This window comes from Molossus molossus, unplaced genomic scaffold, assembly GCF_014108415.1.
Source record: "Molossus molossus isolate mMolMol1 unplaced genomic scaffold, mMolMol1.p scaffold_m16_p_20, whole genome shotgun sequence".
NCBI lineage: Eukaryota > Metazoa > Chordata > Mammalia > Chiroptera > Molossidae > Molossus > Molossus molossus.
Genome location: NW_023425356.1, coordinates 15,466,706 through 15,491,680, shown reverse-complemented (window position 1 = coordinate 15,491,680; position 24,975 = coordinate 15,466,706). Strand labels below are relative to the sequence as shown.

The 24,975-nt window shown below is 49.4% G+C and overlaps 1 pseudogene; it reads left to right on the top strand.

The window, feature by feature from the left end:
- The first annotated feature begins 6,220 nt into the window (after positions 1 to 6,220).
- Positions 6,221 to 8,063, top strand: LOC118637656 (annotated as a pseudogene).
- The last annotated feature ends 16,912 nt before the right edge of the window (positions 8,064 to 24,975 follow it).

The window sequence follows — 24,975 nt, the reverse complement described above, 5'->3', positions numbered from 1 at the left end:
CATACCAGCTGTGACGGGACATGCTTCCGAGTGTGGTCTCCGGGGAACCCACATCAAAGTCACCTGGGGATTGCGTCTGTGTGGGAGTGAGTGGTTAAAATGCACGTTCCAGGGCTCCATACCCTAGAACCGTGAGTCAGCATCTTCGGCGATGAGCTCAGGGATTCTGCACTTTGAAGACAAGCTCCAGAACAACTACCTTGTAGGGTCTGTTTGATAATAGTCCACGTAGGGCATCTCCTTATCTTAGGCGGAAGCAACTCTGGAAAATTTTCAGAAGGGGAAATAAATGATTTAGCGTAAATAGGACTTGTTTATAAGGGAAAATTAAATATGTATAGGATGAACTACATGAAGTCATGAACTATGGTTTGTAAATATTTCAAAGGAACAGATGTAAGTGGTGGAATCTGGATGTTCTATTCAGGTAGCAAGCAGACGGCAGAAGTAGGTAATGGAATGACGTAAACAAGGAGACTTGGGCCAGACATCAAGGAAAACATCCTGACTGTAAAAAAAAAAAAATGTTATAGAACCAGTTCGCATTGTTAAGTCAACCAAAATATCAGTCCATTCAGTGAGAAAGAAAAAGTTGGGCAGCATTTGAAAAAGCAACCCATTGAGTGGTTAAAGTTTTTTCTCTCTTCTTAAACTGTTGTTTCGCTGTCTGAAGCTTTGTTATCTTAAGTCACAGGAATCACGATTCTTAATGAAAATGAAGCTCATGAGAAATGTTTAGGGCAGGAAGTACCTACTGGCTCTGGACGAGAGCTAAGATGAGCAGCAGAAAGTTAGCATCAAACTGCTTCAAGCACCATCATGTGGCCTTGGGCCTCATCCTCGGAACAATGTCAGCACCAAAGAAAGGGACATTTATTGAGAACTGGCTATGCGCCAGGTCCTGTCTCATTTACTCTACACGGTCTTGTTGGGTAGGTGTCATCATTCCCATTTCATGGATGGGGAAATTAGGCTTAGAGTATAAATTGCTAGGACGTGAAAAGCCCGGAGTTTGAGCTTTCATCTGTCTGACTCCAAAGTCCATGCTTTTCCTCCTCAAACAGGTGTTGAGTGCGAGCACGACAGCCTCATCGCTGTTTCCTTCTGTACCTACAGACCGCCAAGGCGAGCTCCCAGGAAATGACTTATACAGACAGTGGACTCTCTGAGCTACCTTGACGCTGGGAAGCTCTGTGAGAAATTACTCTGGTGTCTCATTTCACATCCTGCCATTGTGCACAAGGACTTGATGTTTTGAATGCTAGTAAAATCAGAGTTAATGGGGCAGCCAGTAGGAGGGGACGCCATTTGGGCAAAAGTCTCTCAACCTGGAGGGTCCAGAGCTATGATGATGGAAACGTGTCCTTCTCTCTCTCCCCTCCCTCCCTTTCCTCATCCTTCTCATCATCCTCTTCTTCCTCCACCACCACCACCAACCTCATTCCATGATCTCCACCACCACCATCACCACCAGTACCACTCTCATTACCATTACCATCATCTCTATCACCACCATCACCACCACCAGTACCACTCTCATTACCGTCACCTCCACCTCTATCACCACCACCGCCACCACCACCACCACTACCAGTACCACTCTCATTACCACCACCACCACCACCACAACCACCAGTACCACTCTCATTACCATCACCTCCACCTCTATCACCACCACCACCACCACCACCACCAGTACCACTCTCATTACCATCACCTCCACCTCTATCACCACCACCACCACCACCACCAGTACCACTCTCATTACCATCACCTCCACCTCTATCACCACCACCACCACCACCACCAGTACCACTCTCATTACCATCACCTCCACCTCTATCACCACCACCACCACCACCACCACCACCACCACCAGTACCACTCTCATTACCATCACCTCCACCTCTATCACCACCACCACCACCACCACCAGTACCACTCTCATTACCATCACCTCCACCTCTATCACCACCACCACCACCACCACCAGTACCACTCTCATTACCATCACCTCCACCTCTATCACCACCACCACCACCACCACCCGTACCACTCTCATTACCATCACCTCCACCTCTATCACCACCACCACCACCGCCACCAGTACCACTCTCATTACCATTACCTTCACCTCTATCACCACCACCACCACCACCAGTACCACTCTCATTACCATCACCACCATCTCTGCCACCACTACCACCATCACTTGTTTATGAGAAAAATTTAAAATTATGTATTTAATGTTCATGTACATTATTCACCAACACCCCCAACCCAAAGACCCCAAAGCCATGTTCCATGCTCGATAGTACTTCCTTTCACACCAGCCACACTTTGGGAGCATGAAGTAGACCAATGACGCCAACATAACAAATACAGCCAGAGTTCCTTCCTCCAACCTTTGCAAAAGGCCAGCAGTGCACTCAACCACCTACCCAATTGTTAAGGCTTCAGAATTCCTTTGAAATAATACCAGATATAAAGGAAAGTCAGCTTTCTTCAGGTTCACCGGATTAAAAGAAAGGAGCATCTGGTAAACCCAGACATCATGGTCTCTCTTCACATGTGGCCCTGAGGAAAACTCAGAAAAGGGGTCTAAGGGTCTCACACATAACACATGATGAATACATGAAAGCTTGGCCCGCCAGGAAATCCTGGACTCGAGAACCTGCGGACACAAACAAAGCAAAGCAGGGCTTGTGTTTGGAAGCTGAAAACAGGCTTGGGCAGCAGTGGGTGTCCACGGCTCCCTAATTGCACCCTTGCCGGGAGGCCTAGGAAGCCCTCCTGGGCCCCTGGGGCTTGGAGCCGGCTCTGCTGAGGTGAGAGCTCTGTGCAAATAGGCCCCCTTGGGCCCACGCCTGTAAACAGCTCTTCACTGACTTCAGACCAAACAGCATCCAGGGGCCAGGCTTCAGATTCAAGCGCAGAAGAGGGGCTACTCTTGTGCCTGAGGAGTGGCACCCAGAGAAGGGGTCCAGGCCATTCGCTGGTCTCTCGGCGGGCCCAGGAAGGGTGGTGTGAGGATGGGCGCCCGCCGGGGAGATGGCGTGGAAGCAGCTCCGACGGGACTTGGACAGGGGACGTGTAATCAGTGTAAGGGCTGGAGCAGCTCCAGCAAAGTGTTTTGAAAGAGAGTGGAGCGAGAGAAGAGAAGGTGGAAAAGGGTGAGGTTCAGTTAAGAGCCACGTGAGCCAGTCAAGTGTTTTTTAAGGAACTTGTTGGAGGGACGGAGGTTGTTCTCAGTCCGTCTGGTCCAGAGTTACAGTAGAAAATTAAATGGAATTAGGAAACAATCCCAATGTACTTGGGTATTTTAGTCAATAAAAAATTGAAAGAAGCCCTGGCTGGTCTGGCTCAGCGGATAGAACGTCGACCCGTGGACAGGAAAGGCCAGGTTAGGTTCCAGCTAAGGGCATGTACCTCGGCTGCAGTTTGTCCCCGGCCCCAGATGGGGTCGTGTGGGTGGCAACCACTTGATGTGTCTCTCTCACATCGATGTCTCTCTCTCTCTCTTCCTCCCTCTCTCCCTCCCACTCTGAAGATAATGCAAATATATATATATATATATATATATATATATATATATATATATATCTCCTCAGGTGAGGATAAAGAAAATAAATAAAAAATGAAAGAAGTTGCCGGGGCTGGGTGGCTCAGTTGGTTGGAGCATTGTCCCATACACAAAAAGATCGTGCATTTGATTCTTAGTCAGGGCACATACCCAGGTTGCTGGTTCGATCCCCAGTCAGGGCAGATATGGGAGGCAACTGATTTATGTTTCTCTCTCACATTGAGGTCTCTCTCTCTTCTTCTCTCCTTCCCTCTCTTCCTGTCTCTCTAAAATCACTAACAAAATACCCTTGGGTGATAATTTTTAAAAAATTAAAAAAGGAAGAAGTTGAAGGTAGTCAACTGGGAAAGCCCTGTCTCCGCATTTTGACACTTTAGACCACTAACCAAGTCAGTGGAGGGAGAAGTATTTTAAGTGTGATTGATGGGAATTTGTCTCTTCTATGGACTGTGTCGGCTGTGTGTCTTGGCTTCCCATTCTGGTCACGGTTGTTGTGACACTTGCTTCTCTGTCTTGCCCAAAGTCTCCCTGATCCTCCAGTCCTACAAGAAACAACAGTCCCACGTCATGGCTGCCCTCAGAAGGGGTGGACTCTTCCCCGCTGAGCGGGACCCCAGCTAGGACCCCTTGTGCTGCTAAAAGGGATCTGACTTCTCGGTGTTGCCTACAAGATGTCTTCTTCCAGCCTGGCAGCCTTTCTGCCTCTCATTTATCTTTCTTCTCGCCAGTCAAGCTCTTGAGGAAAAAGGAGCAACAGGCCTTCCTGGTTCCATTAAAAGAACAGATAGGGGCGTAGAGGAGGGCAGAAGGGGACATGAAAGAAGTGTGGAAAGTAGTTATCAGTTCACTTGCCACCATCCACCCCAAGGAATTATGAATTTTCTGACTTTAATATTTTACAATTATTGGTCATTTAAGGCAAAATAGGCATATCAGTGAGATTGACAGTAAAGTGAACTTAAAAAATAAATCTATTTAACTTTGTCATGAGACCACAGCCGTGTTCCCACAGGACAAGGAAGACCCCAGTAACCGGAGATGAAATCCCTTCAGGCGGAGAGGGAAAGGGGAGGCCAGTTCTGTGACGAAGAGGAGAATGGGGTTTTCTAGCCAGGACGACACCTGCTGGGCCCCAGTGAGGGGGCAGGGAGCACAGTGAAAAGAGCGCTGGCTTTAGACTTCAGCAGGTTTAGGCCCGAGCTCTGCCTCTCACAGGTAATGTCACGTTGGGGAAACTAGTTAAATGCTCTGAGCTTCAGTTTCCATACCCATGAAAAGACAATAAAAATGCCTATTTCATAGGGTTACTATGAAGCATAAATGAAATAATACGTGGTACACAGTAGGTGCTAATAGATGGTGCTTATTTGTACCAAACAGCTCTTTCCTTTAGAGATAAGAACGGACTCACATTGAAGGCCTACTGTGTGCTGCTCACTGACCACGGTCCCTCTACATGTAAATAAGTCATCTCTCAGTATTGGTTCCTGGGCCCCCATAGGCACCAAAATCCAAGAATGCTCAAGTGCCTTAGCCCTTCGTATCCACATGGAAGATCGACTGTACTGAGTACGTAAAACGTGGCGTTAGGTGCCTTATGACCTCACTAATACACAATAGCTCTGCAGGGTATCACCCTCCCCATTCTACAGATGAAGGAGTGGCGGCCTGGAGTTCATACGACACCCTCACAGCACTTCAGCCACCCAGGCTTCTCCCAGGTTGTGGGGGTCACTTGCATATCTTGGATTAAGGATGCTAAAGGCAGCAAATAGAAATACGGGGTGTCCAGTTAGATTTGGATGTTAGCTAAACAACAAATGAAAATTTGGTATAAGTACGTCCCATGAAATAGTTGGGATGCACTTCTATTGCAAAGATAATTTGTTGTCCTGCATAACATCTGGCAACCCTACTTGACTTCCACCTACAGTGTTGTCCTTGTTCTAGGAGTGACCACATCTGGAACTGCTGGGCGGAGCCTCTCACTTCCTGACCAATGGTAGGAGGCTGTGCACTTGTTTCTGCTGAGACCTGTAACTATTTTATTTGCTGCAGCTATTCGATGAACACCCCCAATTTTACCATGCTCGGATTGGCGAGTGTTTGCTGTGTTTGATCTTAAGATTTCCAGCTCTCCTTTAATTGGCTGTTAGTCAGTTGTTTCTGGATATGTGTTTTCAGCTTGATGTGACTGGTAAAGGGACCGTTTGAGCATAAAAGAGTTGACTGGTTGTTTTTGTTTACAGTGATGCCTTTGCTCTTACTGTTCCTTCTTAATGTCAGGGGTATTGGCTCCCCAGCCAGGTAGATATCAGGTCTGCCTAGCAGCTGTTCTGATGAGTCCCATAGAGTCCTGGCTGGTTTGGCTCAATGGTTGGAGCATCGGCCCCTGGACCAAAGAGTCTTGGGTTGATTCTGGTCAAGGGCACGTACTTTGGTTGTGGTTCAGTCCCTGGCCCTGGTTGGGGATGTGTAGGAGGCAACCGATTGATGTGTCTCTCTTCACATCAATGTTTCTCTCTCTCTCTTTCTCTCTCTCTCCTTCCTACTCTGTCTCAAAATAAATTGAAGAATATCCTTGGGTGAGGATTAAAAAATAAATAAATAAAATAAATGCCCATAGAAACACTGATGATGGTTGAGCAGAGGATCAAGCAGGGCCGGGAACTCAGGAAATGTGAGGTCCGGTGTACAGCATCAGACTCGAACTTGACAATCTTGGAGTCAGTGCCTGGGCTGCCTTGGGATGTGGGAGGCTGGGGAGGAGTGTCAAGCTGGCCCGGGGGCTGTGCCTGGGGAGGGGTGTGTGAGGAGTTTGAGCCCAGGTTCCTTCATCATGGGACCCTCATGGCCCCAGAGACTTCCATTTGCTTTCTTCCCCGGAAAAAGAGATAGGGGTGCTTGCCTCCAAACTCCCACCAAGCATCATACATAAGGAAAACCCTTTCATCCATGAAGCTTACATCCCAGATCTTGGTAAATTCTCAGAATTGCGCAGACATCATAGCAACCGTTGCTGTCTGACCTGCTGCTCCCTGTACATTTCCTCATCCCTCAGGGCTACGCCTTCCCAGCGTTCAGTTTCCTACGCAGGTGTTTGTAGCGATGCACAGACTGCTCATTCTCGGGTCTTTACAGACCTTGTGGTTGTCTTGTTCATGGCACAGATCTGAGTCACTGCCAACTTGATGCTGTCCTCCTTAATCTGTCTATGGCTCCTATTCTGAAGAATGAATGATGGGCTTTTCTAGAAGAGAGCAAGCATAAACCAAGCCAGGAAAAGCAAGTGACAGAATCCAGAGGCAGAAGTTGCTTCTAAGTGACCGACTTGAAAGCCCCAACACTTCTCGACTAACTGGCGTGTGGCGTCTTCAGGGAGCACTCTGTCCTGGGCACCCCGCAGCTTCCAAGACCCCCGAGTTTTTAAGACATGAGTGTTGCCTACAGGAACCTGCACATGCACTCTGTCCCAGAGGGTGCCCGCCCTGACCGGTGCCACCACGTCCAACAGTGACTTGGCCAGTCTTTTCGAGTGTCCTGTCTGCTTTGACTGTTGCCACCCACTCTGCAGTGTCAGTGTGGCCCTCTTGTCTGTAGCAACTGTTGCCCAAACATGTGGTCCAACCTGCCAGGCCCCTTGGGATCTGTTCCTAACTTGGCTATGGAGAAAGTGGCCCATTCAGTACTTTCCCACGTAAACATGCCTCTTCCAGGTGTGAAACAACTGCCACCCACAGAAAAGGCAGACCACAGAGAGCTCTGTGAGCTTCGGTGTGAGTCCCATGGGGTCCCGGTGCCTCCTGTAAGTGGCAAGGCTCTTTGGATGCTGTCCTGTCTCATCTGGTGCATCAGCACAGTCCTTCACCACCCTGCAGGGACAGGACAGTTCTCCTGGCCACAGACAGCAGTCTTCCTGGGCGGTGGGCTGCTGGCGACGCAGTGCTGCCTCGGCTTTCACTGCAGGTGGGTCTTGGAGAAGCAGGAGTGTGGCGGGAGCCGGGGGTCTTCGCAATCGTACAGCTGACGGGAACACACTGCCAGCTGCAAATGTTGCTTATGAACTTGAGCCAAATGGTCATAGGTGGTGATTGGCTTGGGAAGCTACTCCTCGATCTGTTCATGAGAGAATTGCAACAGCCATTCAGAACAGTGATGTCGCCTTGGCCGGTTTGGCTCAGCGATTACAGCATCGGCCCACGGACCAGAGAGACCCGGGTTCAGTTCCCACTAAGGGCACGTACCTCGGATGTGGTTTGTCTCCACCCCGGTTGGGGTCATGTGGGTGGCAACCAGTCGATGTGTCTCTCTCATATTGATGTTTCTTTGTCTTTCTCGCTCTCTCCCTCCCACTCTATCTGAAAAAGAAAAACAAACAAACAAAAAACAGTGACTGTCTAGCCTTTGACACCAGCATTGCACAGCTTTTTGCAAAAAATGGCAATTCATAGGCATCAATGGAACTATTTCTATGGGTTGAAATGGCAATCAAACATTTTCTGGCCAGTGTTTAAAACCACTGCATTCAACTTTACAGAGAATAGGGACCCTCTGCCTGCCAACCTGAACCTTTTGGTAGGTGGAGCCAGTCACATGAAGGTAAATACAAGGAAAGGCTGTTAAATACAGGAAACAGTTGCATGTAGTAACACTAATATATTTAAAATAAGTCAGCAGTAAACCACTGGAAAAAATATATATATATATGTACATATCTACCCAAGATGGAAATCTTTTGTATTAAGAAAGGAAGCTTTGCCCAGTTTGTGTGGCTCAGTGGATTGAGTGTCGTCCCTTGGACTGAGAGGTCCCGGTTTGATTCCCGGTCAGCATACATGCCCAGGTTGTGGGTTTGATCCCCAGTAGGGGGAGTGCAAGAGGCAGCCGATCCATGTTTTTACTCTCATCGATGGTTTTATCTCTCACTCTCTTCCCCTCTCTAAAAAATAAATTAAAAAAATATTTTTTTTAAAGGAAACTTTGTAAAATAATTCTGAATTTGTGTTTGTTGTAGATTGAGTTTACTGTTGAAAAATACTGGGTTCTTGTTTTTTTGTTCTTTTGTGTGCATGTGCCTTTTTGTTCTTGTTTTTCCCTTTAGCTGAGAAGCCATGTCGAGTGGCCTTGGGCCACTGCTTTCCCCTCTGAGTCAATGCATAGTGCTGCTGAGTGTGCATTTTTCTGTGTGTGTATTAGCCACTTTTTATTAATTCTAGTTTTTCATTAAATAAATTGGACTTTTCTATAATTCAGGTTTTCCCACTTCTTTGGGTAGCTTTTTAAAGTTAGTATCTTTCCCTGGCTGGTTTTGCTCAGTGGTTAGAGCACTGGCCCGCAGACCAAAGAGTTGTGTGTTTAATTCTGGTCAAGGGCACGCACCTCGGTTGTGGTTTGGTGCTGGCCCTGGTTGGGGTTGTGCGGGAGGCAACCAATTGATGTGTTTCTGTTGCATCAATGTTTCTCTCCTCCTCCCCCAAATCTTAAGATAAATAGAAAAATATCCTCCAGTGAGGAATAAAAAAAAAAAAAAAAAAATAGTGTCTTTTTCATACGCATAATTGTGGTAAAGTTTATACATGTGTGTTCCATACATATTTTTTTCTCCCCATTAATCAATTCATTGGAAATACTTTAAATTCAGCTATTTTGTGAAGATAAGAGTTTCAGAAAGGAAAGTTTGCTTTGGAAGAATGCAATATCTGAAAAATGCAATGAAGCAAAGAGTAATAAAATGAGGTATGCATGTACATTCGTACATACATACATACATACATACCTACATACTCACGTACATTTTGTGGTTCCCAACCAGCGTGGACAGTATGAGGTGTGGACATTGGGTGGGTGGCCTATAGAGAAGCGGCTGTGGCCCCTAACAGGCCGGGTCTCTTACAGGGCATCTCTGCGTTGCTTTCTCCCCCTCCCCACACAGACAGCCTGAGTTAGGGACCAAGAGTAAACAGTCTTTAGTTACTACAGAGAGGGTACTTGGGTGAAGTTTATTTAATCATTGTAAACAGTCAGCAGAACCTGGGCCAGGACAGTCACCCAGAGGCTAAGGGGTCCGATTCCCTGGGTCTGTTTAGGGCTAGATGTTCCTGAGCCCCTAAAATGCACCCACTTCTACTGAGGAGTAGGAAGAGACATGGGCCGAGCTGGGGGGTGGCTGAGGGACCAGGAGGCCAAAGGGAGCCTTTCTCCTGAGGGGGCCTGGAAGGGAAGGGGAGGCACACAGAGGCAGGGAGCAGCGCAGAAAGATGTCATCACTGACACCAAGAGTTTTTCATGGCAGAGCTGAGTCCAGATTAGGCCCGATCTTAGAGCCTCATGGGGACTGAAGGTCCAGGACTCGGCTCTGAGGATGCTTGAGGGAGCCCATCCAGGGGCTGCCTCTGCAGGGTGCGGTGCTCCCCCATCGTACCCTGCAGGGTGGGGACCCAGTGTTCCAAGCTTCAGTGCACAGGTCTCTTCTGCCAGAGGTCTGACAGCTGGCTCCATCTGCCTTTTCCAGGGAGGGTGTAGAGATTTGTCCTTTACCGGCCAAGGCCAGAATGGGGACTCCTGTGCGTTGAGCTGAGATCTTTTAAGAAGTCCCAAAGCGCGCTTGGCCAGCGTGGCTCAGTGGATTGACCATTGTCCCATGGACTGAGAGGCCCCGGTTTGATTCCTGGTCAGGGCACATGCCCGGGTTGCGGGCTCGATCCCCAGTGGGGTGTGTGTGTGTGTGTGTGTGTGTGTGCTGGAGGCAGCCGATCGATGTATCTCGCTTGAATCGATGTGTCTATCTCTCTCTCCCTTCCTCTCTCTAAAAAATCAATAAAAACATATGTTGAAAAAAGAAGTTCCAAAGCTAGAATTTGGGGATTTGACAAACCAAAGGATCCAGAATCAGGTAAAAGGCCCTGGGCACTAAAATCAGGGATTTGAGAACCAGGAGATGAGAGCAAACACCAAGTGGGCTGAGTCCACTTGCTCTCCCACGCTGGGGCGCACGGTGGGCTCTCGGCAAGGAGCCCGCAGCCAGCATCTCCTGAGATCAAAACCCCAGCTCTCAGCCGCACCGTCCACGTGGCCTGGCCTTGAAAGGAAGCGATGTTACTACTTGGGCTTTTGATCCAACTGTACCTACCTGACTCTTCAAGCCAGTCTGCATCTCCAAAGGCTCTTGCGCCTGAAGGAATGGGGGTTTTAAATGCCCCCTCCCGCCCTGGGCTTAGCCACAGTCCCATGTGACAGGAGCTCACTGTCACCACGTTCTAGATGCAGCGATGGTGTCTTCAGACCCTTTCTTGTCAGTGACATGACTGCGTGACTGATGGGCAAAGCACCCCAAGCAGCCCTGTGATGGTCTGGAGTCTAGAGGAGGAGAACAGGCCAGAAGGTGGGATCCACTGGCTGCCTTTTCCTTGTGGCTCCAGAGTGATCACAGGGCGGGGCAGGTGGGGCTGCTGGCCACTGTGTGAAGGTGGCTGATCAGGACAAGGGGCTGACTGCTCGTGACAATTTCCTCTTCCCTCTCTCTGTCCCTCTCTGTCCCTTCGTCTCATGGAGCACGACCCTAACAATGCAAACACATTGGCATTGTCTGAAAAGTGTAGACTTGATGACTCAACACCGGCAAATACTGGTCTTTCGAGTATTCCAGATAGGAGGCACGTTTCGCCTGTTTCTGACAGAGCTCACAGTGCACCTCTGTGCTGGAGGGGTCCCCGGCTCCCCGCTGCACCCCTGTGTGCTGCGAGCCTTAAAAGGTGCCTCACATGGTCCCAGACTATGGCAGGGACAGAGGTACCTGCTGGGGGTGCCTCAGCTCATCTGTCTGCCCCCCTAGGAAATTTAGACTCTGGTCATAGAACTGTTTGTTGTTGTTGTTATTAATCCTCAGCTGAGGATATTTTATCCATTGATTGTTTTAGAGAGAGTAGAAGGGGGGAGAGAGAGGAACATGGATGTGAGGGAGACACATAGATTAGTTGCCACCCACACGACCCCAACAGGGGCTGGGGATCAAACCTGCAACCCAGATATGTGCACTTTGATCAGGAATCGAACCCTTGACCCTCCAGTGGGTGGGCTGACACTCTAACTGCTGAGCCTCGCCAACTAGGGCCATAAAACTATTTTTAATCTCAGGAGCACGAAGGGTGACCTCCAAGGGCTGTGGCGACTCCAGGCTGTTCCTGAGGGACAGGAGCCGAGGGTGCTGGGATTCTGCTGGCCCTGCCCAGCTGTGCCCTGACTGCCATCAGCTCGCGTGTCCAGGCAGCTGTGAGGCGTTGCTGTGGAAACAGTCGCAGCTGCCCACAGTCCATCCGCTGGCTCCTGTTTTCGCGGGCAGCATAGACTAGTCTGTGCTACAGGTCAGCAGAGTCCCGGGCTGCCGCTGTCCCTTTGCTGGCTTTGTCCAGGAGTGTGAACAGGCTGGCGGAGAGGAATGGCAGGGTCTCCGGAGGAGACGGCCGAGGTCCTTCTGGCCCTGGGGCTGGAGGCCCTCTCCCTCCTCCCTCGGGAGGGTAGAGTACATTTGGTACAACCATGGGCCTTACACATTCTCCTCCGTCACATACCATTGTTCAGTCATGAACATTAATGTTGCTCCTTCATCTCCCGTCTCAGAGATAGATCATGAAGGCCTCCCGACTGCAGGCAGCCTTGCATGGCTAGGTTCAGAAACGCTCCTGCCCCTAATGTCCCCCGGCCAGGGCCTTTCCATGGGACCCTGTGAGGCTCTTTCTGTTTGGACTGGTCCCTAGATACTGGCAACCTGGGGACATCACTGGGCCACATGCTGCGCAGTGCGTGAGGAAGCACATCCAGAGGAGAGGCTGGTGTTGAGACTCGAACTACAACCCCTGTGGGAGAACTTGGCAGTATCTAACACAGTTACACATTGTTGACGCTTTGACTCAGCAGTCCTAATTCTGGGACTCTATCACAAAGATACACTGGCAAAAATATAAAGAGATGATACTCAGGGCCATTTGTCAAATCACTATTTAGAAAGTAAAAGAGTGAAAACTAATCAAATGCCCATCCATAGGGAAGTGATGAAATAAATATGGTATGTCCATATAAGGGAGTATTATGCAGCTATAAAAAGGAATAAAGAACAATTCTATATACTGCTATGCAGTTATTTCCAGGAGACAATGTTAATTTAAGTTGGAAAAAGACATAAAGCATTTTATCTTTTATCTCAGAAAAGGGGGATATGGATATTTATACACATCTTTTTAAATGAAAGCATAAGTCAGAAAATAGATAAAAAGATTACTAATAGAGGAGAGAGTGGACAGAAAGACAGGATTGTGAATCAGAGGTGCAGTGACTGAAAAAGTCATGAAGCTTAAATGTCAGCACCCTTGCATGTACAGACCTTTTTTAAGGCCCCAAGAGACCTAGTAATTTCATATTTTTTTTAAAAAGGGGCATGAAAATTTACATGCAGTTCCTTCTTTAGGCAAGTTCTAAAATTGTTCCTCACTTGCAGGAGACACCCCAAAAGTGCTTGTTGGAGGTGGGCCTAGAGCAGAACGTGTCGTCAGCCAATCAGCACATAATGGTTTCACCCCTGCTGCTGGTTCTAAAGGCCCAAAGGTACACAGGACAGTCAGCTTCCTCCTCCGCACAAGCCTCTACCCAGCTTCAAGTGTTACAATACACTCTTCTCTGGCAGTCCCTACTGGGGACAAATCACTGGGACCTCCTCTCAGTCCTGGCATTGTCCTCTGAACAATCCTCAGTCTTTCTAGAAGCCGCAAGGAAGGCACAAACCCAAAGGATTCACTGCCTCAGAACTGTCTTCAGAATACAAATACATAAGGATATTATCTTAGAAGACTAACCTTTAATTGGTGGTCATCAAAGTTCATTTCAACATACCCATTTCTCTTACCCATTTGCTCATCTACTCATTTATTCAATCCCAACTGTTGGGCGCACAAACGTGAGTAAAGCCTGGCCCCATAGAACTTAGTGGGGTCTTTAAAAATTGGAGCAGCCGCCCTGGCCAGTTTGGCTCAGCGGTTAGAGCATCAGCCTGCGGTCCGGAGAGACCCGGGTTCGGTTCCCGCTAAGGGCACGTACTTCGGTTGTCGATGTGTCCCTTCACGTCGATGTTTCTCTCTCTCTCTCCCTTCCTCTCTCTCCCTCCCACTCTATCTGTACAAAACTGGAAAAATATCCTCGGGTGAGGATAAAAAAAAAAAAAATTGGAGCAGCCAAGGAGATAGAAAGCTTTGAGATACTGGCACTTTTTGCTGTGTGATCTTGGGCATATTATTTAACCTCTCTGAGCTTCTGGTTCTTATTTACAAAATGGTGGTGTGAACAACTGCCCTGAAGGGTCGTTGTAAAGATCGATGATATAACATTTGTAAAGTGCTTATTATAATGGCTGGAATGTAGTAGTTGCTCAGTTAGTTAATATTCTTTCCCTTCTGAAGACTCACAGTTTGGCTGTAAGACTGCGTGTAGTGGGGGTGGGGAGGGGAGGCATGGGTTAATTTTGGTGGCCGTGGGTAGGGGTTTGGAAAATCTGGAGCATGGGGGACTGTGCAGGGTGGAGGTGCCCTGGGCACCAGAGCAGCCTGTTGGTTTTGGGCACTAGCCAGCATGAAGGTAGAGCGTGAGGGCTGCCAAGGGCGTGTCTGTGTTGAGATTGGGTGGGAGGGAACGAGGCTGAAGACCTTTGCCATTCTGCTCAAGACCAGGCTGTGTCCTCTGAGCAGTAAACAGGGGTTGTTTGTTTTGACTAAAATAACCAGTCTCTGGTATTCTGGGTCTCTGTTTCTGTTTGTTTTCCCATCACTTCTGGGTATGAGATAAAACACTATCTGGAATACGACATGGCTCTGGTGCCGTGGCATTGTCAGCGCGCTGGAGGTCCCTTTGGGTCAGGGCAGGTTTAGGGCAACCTCACAAGGCAGCTCTGGGCATCTGCCAATTTCGTGTCTGCCCGTATGGAGGACTCACCCCTCTGGAATGGCTTCTGGTTTCCATTTGCAAGCTGGGCCTACCCACTCTCCTGTCCAGCGGGACCTCAGGCACGTGGTGGGGCCTGGACTCAGGCCCTGTGTGGGCAGGTGGACCGGACAGCTACATCTGTTTCTGCTGCCTGACCACCCTTCCCTCCCCCCCTCCTGAAGCCTCTTCCTCCCCATGTCCTCCCTCCTTCCCTTTCTGTCCCTGTCCCCAGCCTCAGTGTCTACGGCCCTGTTTGCCCACACTGGGGCTGAGCCCAAGCAAGCAGCCAACTCCAGTGAGTGCAGTGGCCTGGACCCACAAAGGGCTCCTTCAGCGGGGGGGGTCAGGGTGCCCTCCGACAGTCTGGCCTCAGAGGTCAGCCGTGGGGCCTCACAGCAAAGCCTCCACGTGGAATCTCAGGAAACCGCTGCTGAGTGAGTCCTCCTGATGGAAAAGCTGCTTCTCTGGCCTGAAAGCAGGTTGTGGGACTGCAGCGTTCAGACGGCTGCCGCTCATTGCTCCCCACTCCTGGGCGGGGGCTACCTACTCCTGTCCACCGCTGCAGTCACACCAGGGCAGGGAGCAGCATTCAGCACATCTCAAAGCCATTTGAAAAGACAAACACAGGGCCCAAGTGCTCTGCAGGCTGCCCTTGGTGTGTCCAGAAATAGCTTCCTTCCACGCTTAGCATTGGTGCTGGTGGGCCACTCAGGCCTGTTTGCATAATTCATGGGCTCCAGCAAAAGCAGCAGGAACAAGAGGGTTATGTCACTTTGCAGTGTAAGCCTTGGAGTGGAGTGCCATCCCCAGCGATCCGTTTACCCACTTGTAAGGGGGGTACAGCAGGGCAAACAGGATACAGGAGGTGAAGGTGAAGTGTTGCACAGAGGTACTAACTGCTCCACAAGTGTGGCTGCTGCCATAGTAACCCCCACTGCTGCCTGCGACCGGGGCAGCCTTGGCTATGGCCCCAGGACAGCGTGGCTTCCCTGCTGCCCCTTGACTGGGGTCCTAGGAAGAGAGAGAGGAAGGGAGGGACTTCCCGGTTCTGTCCTTATGGCCCAGGACAGTCACACAGGTTCAGAATCAGCCACCCCCTGCCCTTGTTTGCAGATCCAACACTCACCCTGGGTCCAAATCCTGCCTCTGCCCCTATGTGACTGTGGGCAAACTGCTCCCGGCCCGACTCCTGCCTTTTCTGTAAAATTCCTGCCTCAGAGGAATGTTACAAAGATAGCAGAGATAGTCATGGAGAGGCTGGCCCAGGGCTCGGCTGGCACCGAGCGAGTGCTCCATAGTAGGTGTTGCAAGTAGAATGGTCATTTTAGGGGCTGCAGGTCTTGAGAGATGAGAAAGGAGAGAGGTCTGGCCAGTGTGGCTCAGTGGTTGAGCGTTGACCCATGTACCAAGAGGTCGCCGGTTTGATGCCTGGTCAGGACACATGTCCAGGTGTAGGACCGATCCCCAGGGGGGGACATGCAGGAGGTGGCCAATCGATGTTCTCTCTCATCGATGTTTCCATCTCTTTCTCCCTCTCACATCCTCTCTCTCTAAAATCAATAAAGGAAAAAAAAAAGAAAAGAGAGAGAAAGCCAGGTTTTCAGTGTGTGCTAACCTGCCCCTCTGCGTGCCTCTGGCCCGCAAGTCACAGCGCCTCAGCCTTCTTGCACTGGCCCGTGTTTTCCGGGAAAGAATGTCACAGATGTTTAAGTCTGGCTCCTTTGTCATTTAAAAGGAGAGAAAACCAGAACTCACAAAGGCAAAGTGATTGATCTAAGGTGATGTCGAGCCAGGACCCCCGTCCAGGTCTCTACTGCAAGCCGCAGTCTTCCGTCTGTCACGCACAGCGCCACACAGCTGCTCCGCTCACGGTCCCGGGGCCTCCCTGCTCCCTGACCCAGAGCAGCCCCAGGCCCATGAACACCTCTTCCGTGTCAGTTCCACTTTACCGGCAGACTAACGCTTTGGGAATCTCAAAATGATAAGTCTCCAACATTATGATTATGAAAACAGTCGGAGTCTCCCTGAGATTTAATTGTATTAAGTCATCAAGCTGTTCCATCCGTCCAACAGGGCAGCTGTCGACTGCGGGGCACTTCTGTGTCCTACAGATTCCTGATGCCACGGTGGGCCTCACTCCCTCACCTTTGCTCTCTGGTCTCTCTATTCTATTTCACAGGCCGAGCAAAAGAAACTCCCAAATCAACAAGATCTCCATCTAACATCTAATAAATGGAAAAGATTTGTCACACAGGGCACAGAAGGGAACAGATTTTCCTCCAGGCGACACGCCCGCCTGAGACCCCCTGGGGGATTCGCTGAACTCGTAAGATGCTGACTTTGCAGAGAGGTGTGGCCTGTGGCCTGAATCAGTGGAGGGGCAGAGCTGCGGGTGCTGGGAGGGCACCGCCCCTGACTCCTGGGCCCAGCTGGCTGAGGGCAGAGCCTCAGGCGCGGGTCCGAGGTGGGCCGAGGAGGAGTGGGTCACGAGGAGGCTGCTTTGCAGAGTGCGCCTGGGCCCAGCACTTGGCCTGCAGTCATCGCTGGCCGGCTCCCTGAGACTCTGCGAACCACCGTGGTGCAGTGGCCTCTGCCGGCCACCGCGCCCCCGCACTCCCGGGCCTCCTCTGGACCGCCCTCATTCTTCTAGTGTTATAGTCAGCTTTTCATCCCTTCCCACTGGGTTTCAGGTTTCAGTCATCTCTGGCCTTTGAGCCTTGCAGTATGTGTGTGCTGAATAAATGAATTAATGAATCAGGGAACAAGTCAAGTGCTTAGTAAATATTTATGGACTATAGCCTATAATAGGGGTTTGGCAGGAAAATCTCTTTTCTAGGCTGGAAGCTTCTTAGCAGAGTCCACCTAATAAAGAGACTGTCTTTGTCACCTGACTGTCCCCTAAAGTGGCTGAACCTTGTAAGCATAATATGACACTGACGGCTGCGGAGTGATTATAACTTTGTAGGTGGGATTCGGCGCCTGTGCTGTGGTTAAAGTACAAGAAAATACAAGAGCCTAATTTCCTTTTAGCCACATGCTTTTGAAAGTCTGGGGAGCTGTTTGCACAGTCCTTGAAAGACTGGCAATTCTCATTAAGGATCAAGGTGACACCCAGACATGGCCACTGTGACTGTTAGGAGTGGCTGAAGCTTGTTTGGCTGCCCAGGATGGATCTATCTTTGGAAGTTCTGTTCCTCCCCCACTTGGAAGGACCTGGTTTTCTTGGAAGAGACTATCAGAATGACCCCGCATACACACTTCTCTCCTTGAACCACACCTGCTGGAGTGATAAGCAGTCATATCCTTTCATTCCCCTTTTCCCAGTGTGGCCTCCCCCTGTTGCCTGATGGTCTTGGGAAGACCAGCATGAACTTGAACCATGCTTGTGTTTTATGAGTGTCCGCGTCTTTAGGTAAAGGACTGATGGCTAGAAAATTAGTTCTGAAGCAGAATTTTAAAATAGCTAGCATTTATTGAGTTTTTACCTGCCAGTCACTGGAAAGCAGCTGGCACATGCCATTTCCTGTAACTCACCAAACACCACTATGAGGGAGGCATCCTCATCCCAGTGCTGCAGACAAAAAAGCAGTGGGTGGGACCAGCGCGTCACTTTCCCTGTTGTCACATGGTGAGTAAATGGAGAGCCAGGACTCCCCAAGCCTACCAAACTCCAGGCCATTCTTGGTAGCCACTCCGCCGCTGTGAGCATCCAAGGGTGAACCGTTTTTGTGTCTCCTGGTGCATCAGTAACAAAGAGGCCAGCTTCACAGGCGCGTGCCGCAGTCCTCATTACCATCAGAGATCCTTGTTTGATTGCTCTGCACGTCCACCTGGGTCTCCTTGGGTACAGGCTAAATGCACGCTGTCATGGTTAACCCAGGTTAGCTCAGAGCATCCTGTGCTGAGACTGTTTAAAAGTCAGGTGCCAGGGTCTGTTGGTTTTCTCTTTGATGAGCTGAAGGCCCTTAGCTATGAATGGATTCTCAAAACTCACTTTGCCATTCAACCTCAGCGATAGGACGTGTCAACAGAGGCATGTGAGTTTTCCTGCCCATTCAGCCTTGCCTGGGCATCTGTAGCAGAAATGCTTGCAGAGAATTTTATCAGTCTCCTCAAAGGGATAGCAGGCAGGGCTGGGCCATCAGTGATGTCCACTGATGAGACCAGAGCCTCAATTAAGCTTTAGGGCATGGCCCTTCCTACCTAGGGAAGGGGCTCTGTAGCCTTAGCCTCAGAGATGGGCATGTTGGAAACCAGTGAGGCAGGATGCCCAGGATGTGAAATACAGCCCCCGAGGGAAGTGAGTGACTTTCCATGGCCTGCTGTTTCTTCTGTCCTGGAGCATTCTCGCCAGACGGCCACCAGCCCCACATCCTACCCCCAGCTCGGGCAGTGATGTCTCTGATCCCTGTAATACATAGGATTTCATGCAACTGCCCTTGAAGAAGTGGCCTGCCGTTCACACTACTATGAACACTGCTCACATCTGTGCGGAGCTCACAGTGCATGAGTCATTGGTGCTACGTGACCTCACTGTGAATGCCCACGGCAGTCTGGGGTGTGCCCTGCGCACGCCTCCATTTACATATGAGACCGAGGACAAGAGGGTGAGGGTGACTTCTCCAAGGACAGTAAGTGATAGAGATAGAACCGAGACTCAGATTTTATACTCGCAAGTCCAGAGCTCTCTTTGCTTTGTACGTGTACACGCACTGAGTTTTAAGTGGCCATTATTCTAGAAGCTTGTGTTGCTAGAAGAAAGAGAGGGTAACAGCCTTAGAACCTGGGTGCCTGCAGGTCTTCTGAGGAAATGCAGGTGGTGGGGTGAAGGCAGAGAGGGTGCAGGAAGGGTAGGGGCATCCTAAAAGAAGTTTGCCAGCGTGATACCCCTGCCAAGGGGTGAGTCTGCTTTTGGCTCACATGTGGCCATTGGAACCCATCCTAATCCAAAAAGACAACAAAAACGTGTTGCTTTGTGACTTGCCTAGAGCAGCCGAATGTTTTCTCCAGCCGAGCAATAATGGAAGTCAGTGAGCAAATGCCAACTTGGTGATCCCACGGGAACGCTCTGGGCTGTGGTGTTTACACAGGATGAGGTCAGAAGGGCGGCTACGGCTCAGGCGCACTGAGCGTGCAGGGAGGGCCTCGGGGTCTGTGAGACGGGAGCCTGGCGGTGGGGACGCAGTCAGTTCTCAGACATGAGTAGCCTGGTGACAGATTGGTGAGAGAGATCGTTTCCATTTCTTGCCCTGGTTGATTAAACGCAGACCAGTAGCAGAGCATTGTGTGTTCTCAACAGGAAGAAAGTATGAAGGAGTGCACGCCATTGCCCCGATGCTCATTCCTCATGTGTTCATTCATTCAGTCCAGAGACATGTGTTGAGCCCCGGTGGGACCACTGGGAAGGTGCTGGGGATTTTCGGGTCTTGTCCATAAGTTGCTCACAGTCCAGCTGGGAGACAGATATGTTGATACAAGGCTCATAATCCAGTGTTAAAGAGCAGATTGAATTAGGCAGAGTGTTGGCAGGAAAGGTGGAGGATTGATTGTAAGGGAGGGCATCCCCCAGGGCTTCCTGGAGGAAGTATCATGTGAACTGAGCTGGTGCAACGTACAGACCCTGCACGAATTGTTCGTGTGTAGTTTGGTGAGTTTTCACAAATTGGAATAAATCTATGTAACCAGCACCCAGCTCAAGAAATGACCAGCATACCAGAAGCCCACTCTTGTCCCCTCCAGTTGCTAGACACCCCTCTGGTCCCCAAGGGATAACTAGTCTCCTAAAGCATAGGCTAGTTTTACCTATTCTGACCTCTTTATAAATGGAAGCATTCTACAGAAACTCGTTGGTGGCTGGGATGAAGCGGAAAGGATAACTAGGAATTCATGGAGGGGGGCATTGTGGGTAGAAGGGGTCGTGTGCTCGAAGCAGAGACCGAGTAGCATCATGCATGTGAAAACAGCCAGCTCCCAGCACTGCTCAAGTGTACAGTTCAAGAGGGGATAGAGGCATGACGTGTTTTTGGAGAGGAAGGCAGGAGGAGATAGATCGTGGAGAACTTTCTATACCATGCGAAGGAGTTGGGACTTTAGCCCAGAAGCCTGTGATTCCCAAATCTGGCTGACCATCAAGTCACCTGGGCAACTTTTAAGGCATATAGCTCCTAGGACCCACCTTTAGAGGTTTCAGTTTTTTAAAGTTCCTACCAGACGATTCTAAACAGTAGATAAGTTTGGAAGAGACTTGATAGAGAGCATAGCCCAAAGCAAGGAGGTGGCAGGGCCTGACTTGGCTTTGGAAGGATGATGTGGGGAGTTTCATTAGGAGGCTGTGCAGTAGGCAAGGGGTGCTCCAGCCCCGTGTGGGATGTAGTGCAGGATTTGGAGTGGAAAGGACACTCTTACAAGTTCATTAGAAAATAGAATTAACCAGCTGTGTTGACCAGTTGGCCACTGACGGTGATGGAGTGGGAGGACCAAGGGCAGATACCCACGTTTCTGACTTGTGTAGACTCCATGGACATGAGCAGATTTTGGGGACAAAAAAAGAACATCATGTTTTTGTTTGATTCACTCATCTATAATAACTTTACCCCAACGTCCCTGCAAATCTTTGCTAAACCATTTATTCACTCAGAAAGGGTTTTATTAAATGCCAGATATATGTCTGACACTGTTCCAAGCACTGAGTCATATATAAGAGAATCGAAAAGGTACAAAATATTGAGAATTCACTGTTCATGTTTCAGAAAAAAATATTGCCCCCACCCCCTTTTTTCAATTCACTAAATAATATGCCAGGAAACATCATATGTCAAGTGAGACCCCACAGGAGTGTGTGTGGCGGGTGGGAGAGGGGAGGGAAGGTCCATTGTGATAGGTAATCATGAACCTGGTGCCGAGCCCACGGTCCTGCCTCACAGCAGCTCTGCGTTTCGTGTATTCGCTGTGCACATCTGCACAGATGAGGAAACGGACCCTCACGGAGCATGAAGTCACTCTCGGGCACACAGCAGATAAGTAACAATGCTAAACTTCAAACGGATCCTGAGCCTGTCTGCAAACCAAAACTTAGGGAGACAGGTTCCCTCATTTCCATGTGGAGGCGCTGAGGCTGTGAGCGGTTTGTTTTCTGGGCCAAGGCGGAATACAAATAAATGGCAAGTCCAGCTGAGCGGAAATGGGCCTTTGCCCGTAGCCCTGGCCCGGGAGCAGGCGCAGCCCAGCCGCTGACAGAGGCTCAGCCGGCCTCGGGCGTGACTCGAGGCTCTGTGGTGGCCCCTGAGTACCTGATACGTGGGTTGAGCTATGGGAGGTCCGGTTTAGGACCTGGCTGAGCTTGGGCAGTTGTTTTGCTGGAGAATCCTCTGCAGGCCCAGGACAGGCCACAGCGAGACAGGGGAGTGCCGCTCATCCTTTCTAGAACTTTTGCCCAGATATACCCGGGCTGTTGGGGGCATAGCCTTGACCTTGGATACTAGGTGATCCTCTCATGGATGGATGGGGCAAATCTAGAAATGAGTAGAAAACAAGCAGATGTCTTTAGCTCTGTGCAGTCAGCAAAGTCAGAGACACCTGCTTTGGGATGGGAGAAAGGGAAGGGCAAGAAAATCCCCCTTATACTGGGGAGCACCCAGCCGGCCCTTCCTCAGCGTGTCCCCCAGAAGTACGCGGACATGTAGGACACACAGTGTCCTGAAGAAACTTATTACAGGATTGTTGGAACACGTACTAAGCAGGAGACGAGTGACTAGATTATCTCAAACTAAAGGGTTCTGGTCAGGCAGGATGGCAGTTTTTCCTTTGATTTTGTTTTTTCCCCAAATAACAATCAGTGCTGACATTCTGCTTTCCAAAGGGTCAGGACTCCTACAGGCTGGGCCACCTTGCGGAGGAGTAGGAAAGTGTGATGGCCCCTTATGCCCCTCCCAAGGTGTCCTTGCCTCTGCCTTCTTCCAGGCAAGGTCTCCTGCTGGGCACCATCACAGCAGGCCCCCGAGGACACACGGACCCCACTCCAGTCCCCACGCCCAACTGGCTCCTGGAAAAGTGATTTCTCTCGGTGCACTCCGCACAGTAAGGATGTTTAACGGGAACTTAGCCTAAAGAAAAGCCTGCAACCTGATCGGAAGACGGAAGGATGGCTGTACAAATGTCTGCATCATCTGAGCTGGACAGAGTGACACCAAGCCAGGAGCTTGGGGTTGCTGACTTCCACTTTGAAATGGTTGTTGCTTAGTAGTGACTCAGGGACACAATGGAGAGTTAAGGGAGACCCAAAGTATAACCATGTCCCGGACGTCATCTTTCTCCCCTCCACTTCTTCCCTTGTCCATCTTCTTCCCCTTCTACCTCACCCCCTCCTCTCCCTCCCCTGCTCCCTCCCCTTCTTCCCTTCTTCTCCATCTTCTTCCCCTTCTCCTCCTTCTCCCTCTTCTCCCTCCCCCTTTTCCTCCTCCCCCTCCCCTCTTCTCCATCTTCTTCCCTTCCTCCTCCCCCTCCTCTTCCACTTCCTCCTCCCCCTCCTCCTTCACTATTATCTTCATCATTAGCAAAAGCATCTTTTTGTATATGGCTGTCATTTGTATATATCTGGATAAAAAGGATATGTGGATGAAACCCTAGTGGGAGTTCATAATCTGAGAAGCATGATACTGAATGAGAAAGCTACATGAAAGAGAGATAAAAAGGTAGGCATCAAATTCTACAAATGTATCATAAAGAAAAAAATTATTCACTGACATCTTACATATTTTTTTAATGTGCCAGCTCAAATATCACTACTGGAGAGCCCTCTTTGACCCATGAACTAGGTTAAGCACCCTTATAATGAAGTCCCACAGCGCTTGGAACTTCTTCAGCAAGGTTTCTTATCCTCAGAGTAATTACCTGTTCAGCTGTGTTTCCTGCGTGCTGGGCTCTAAGTGAGCTCTCAGGGAACAGGGACAGTGTTGACCTTACTCACATTGTTGCCCTGGCACCTACAAAGTACCTGGCACCCAGGAGAAGCTCAACAAACATGTCTTGAATGAGTGGATGAACAAGCAGATATTAAAATGAGCTTTCCTCCCAAAAGTCTATTACAATCAACATGATAAGAATTTTGTGGATTCGTCGGGGAATATGCGTCTTGAGAATAGCAAGTTTGATGACATGGTGCCAAAGGCAGGGGGTAATTTACTCATTTAACCAATAGGTGATGGGGATTCTGAGCATCATCTTCCTTATTATTCTTTTGTAAGAAAATTGAGTGGAAGTGCATAGCACTCTGCAGATATCTGGGACGAATTAATTAACCAATTCACTCATTTAACACACATTTGTTTGGTGCAGAGATGAGTAGAAAATGGCCAGACCATTTGGCTCGCAGCCTTGTTGGGACAACAAACCTGTAAAATAAGTGAAATGTGTAATGAAGTTATTATATATTACGTATATATAATATGTAATATATAATTGTGTAAAGTATATATTAGGATGGGAGGTACAGGATGTTTTCTGGAGGAGGCTGTACTTGGTAGTACTTGAGGTGGGCCTTGAAGGATGAGTGAGTGATTCCTTGGCCGGTCAGACAGAATGAAGGTCATTTCAGCCTGGAGAAAAGTTTCAGAGACATGAGAGGAGCACAGCGTATTTCATAAACCGAGTGTAGTTCTGTGTAACTTGAACACAAGGAGTATCCAGAGCTGGGAATGGAAGAGTCTGGTTTGGATTGCTCTGAAAGCAGAGCCGTGACCAGAACCCTGGGCAGTGTATTTGGAGGTGAGCCCAGGAACGAAAGTGAGGGAGGGGACAGAGTGGGGCAGAGAAGAAAGAAGAGCCAGTAAAGCGTGGTTGATGGGCTGCTTGTTCCTACGGGCTCAATCTGGCTGGGGACCTTCCGAGAAACTGTGTAGACTGTCCCACTGAAGGACCGGGAGGCTGGAGCATTACCCAAGGATGTCTGTTCTACAGTGGTGGAGGGTTACCTGGAGGACACTATTGCCTGAACTTTCAGACTGCTCCTATGTGCGCCAAGTGGCATTCCACAGCTTTGGGGGAAGCAGGAAGCTCTGTGTGACGACATCATGCAGGACACCATACAGAATTCAGAAAGGGAGAAGAAAGAGAGGATGAGAGGAGAAATCAATGAAATAATGGCTGAAAATTTCTCAATAGTGATAAGAAAAAATAAGTGAAATGATTGAGGTAATAAATGGTTGAACTGGAGATAAAGAATGTAAAGCATGGTATGAGTGCTAAAAGGCTCAGGGCTGACTTGCTTGGACGAATGGGAATGGAATGGTGTGCCTCCTGTGGTAAGTGACTCTGAAATGTGGTTGGTGACAAGATATCCAGTTCCAGGTATCTCATAAAAACAACTTCAGCTGGAACAAAGAAAAGTTCTTTGGGGACAGGAAAATATGGATGTCACTGAACACAAGCCC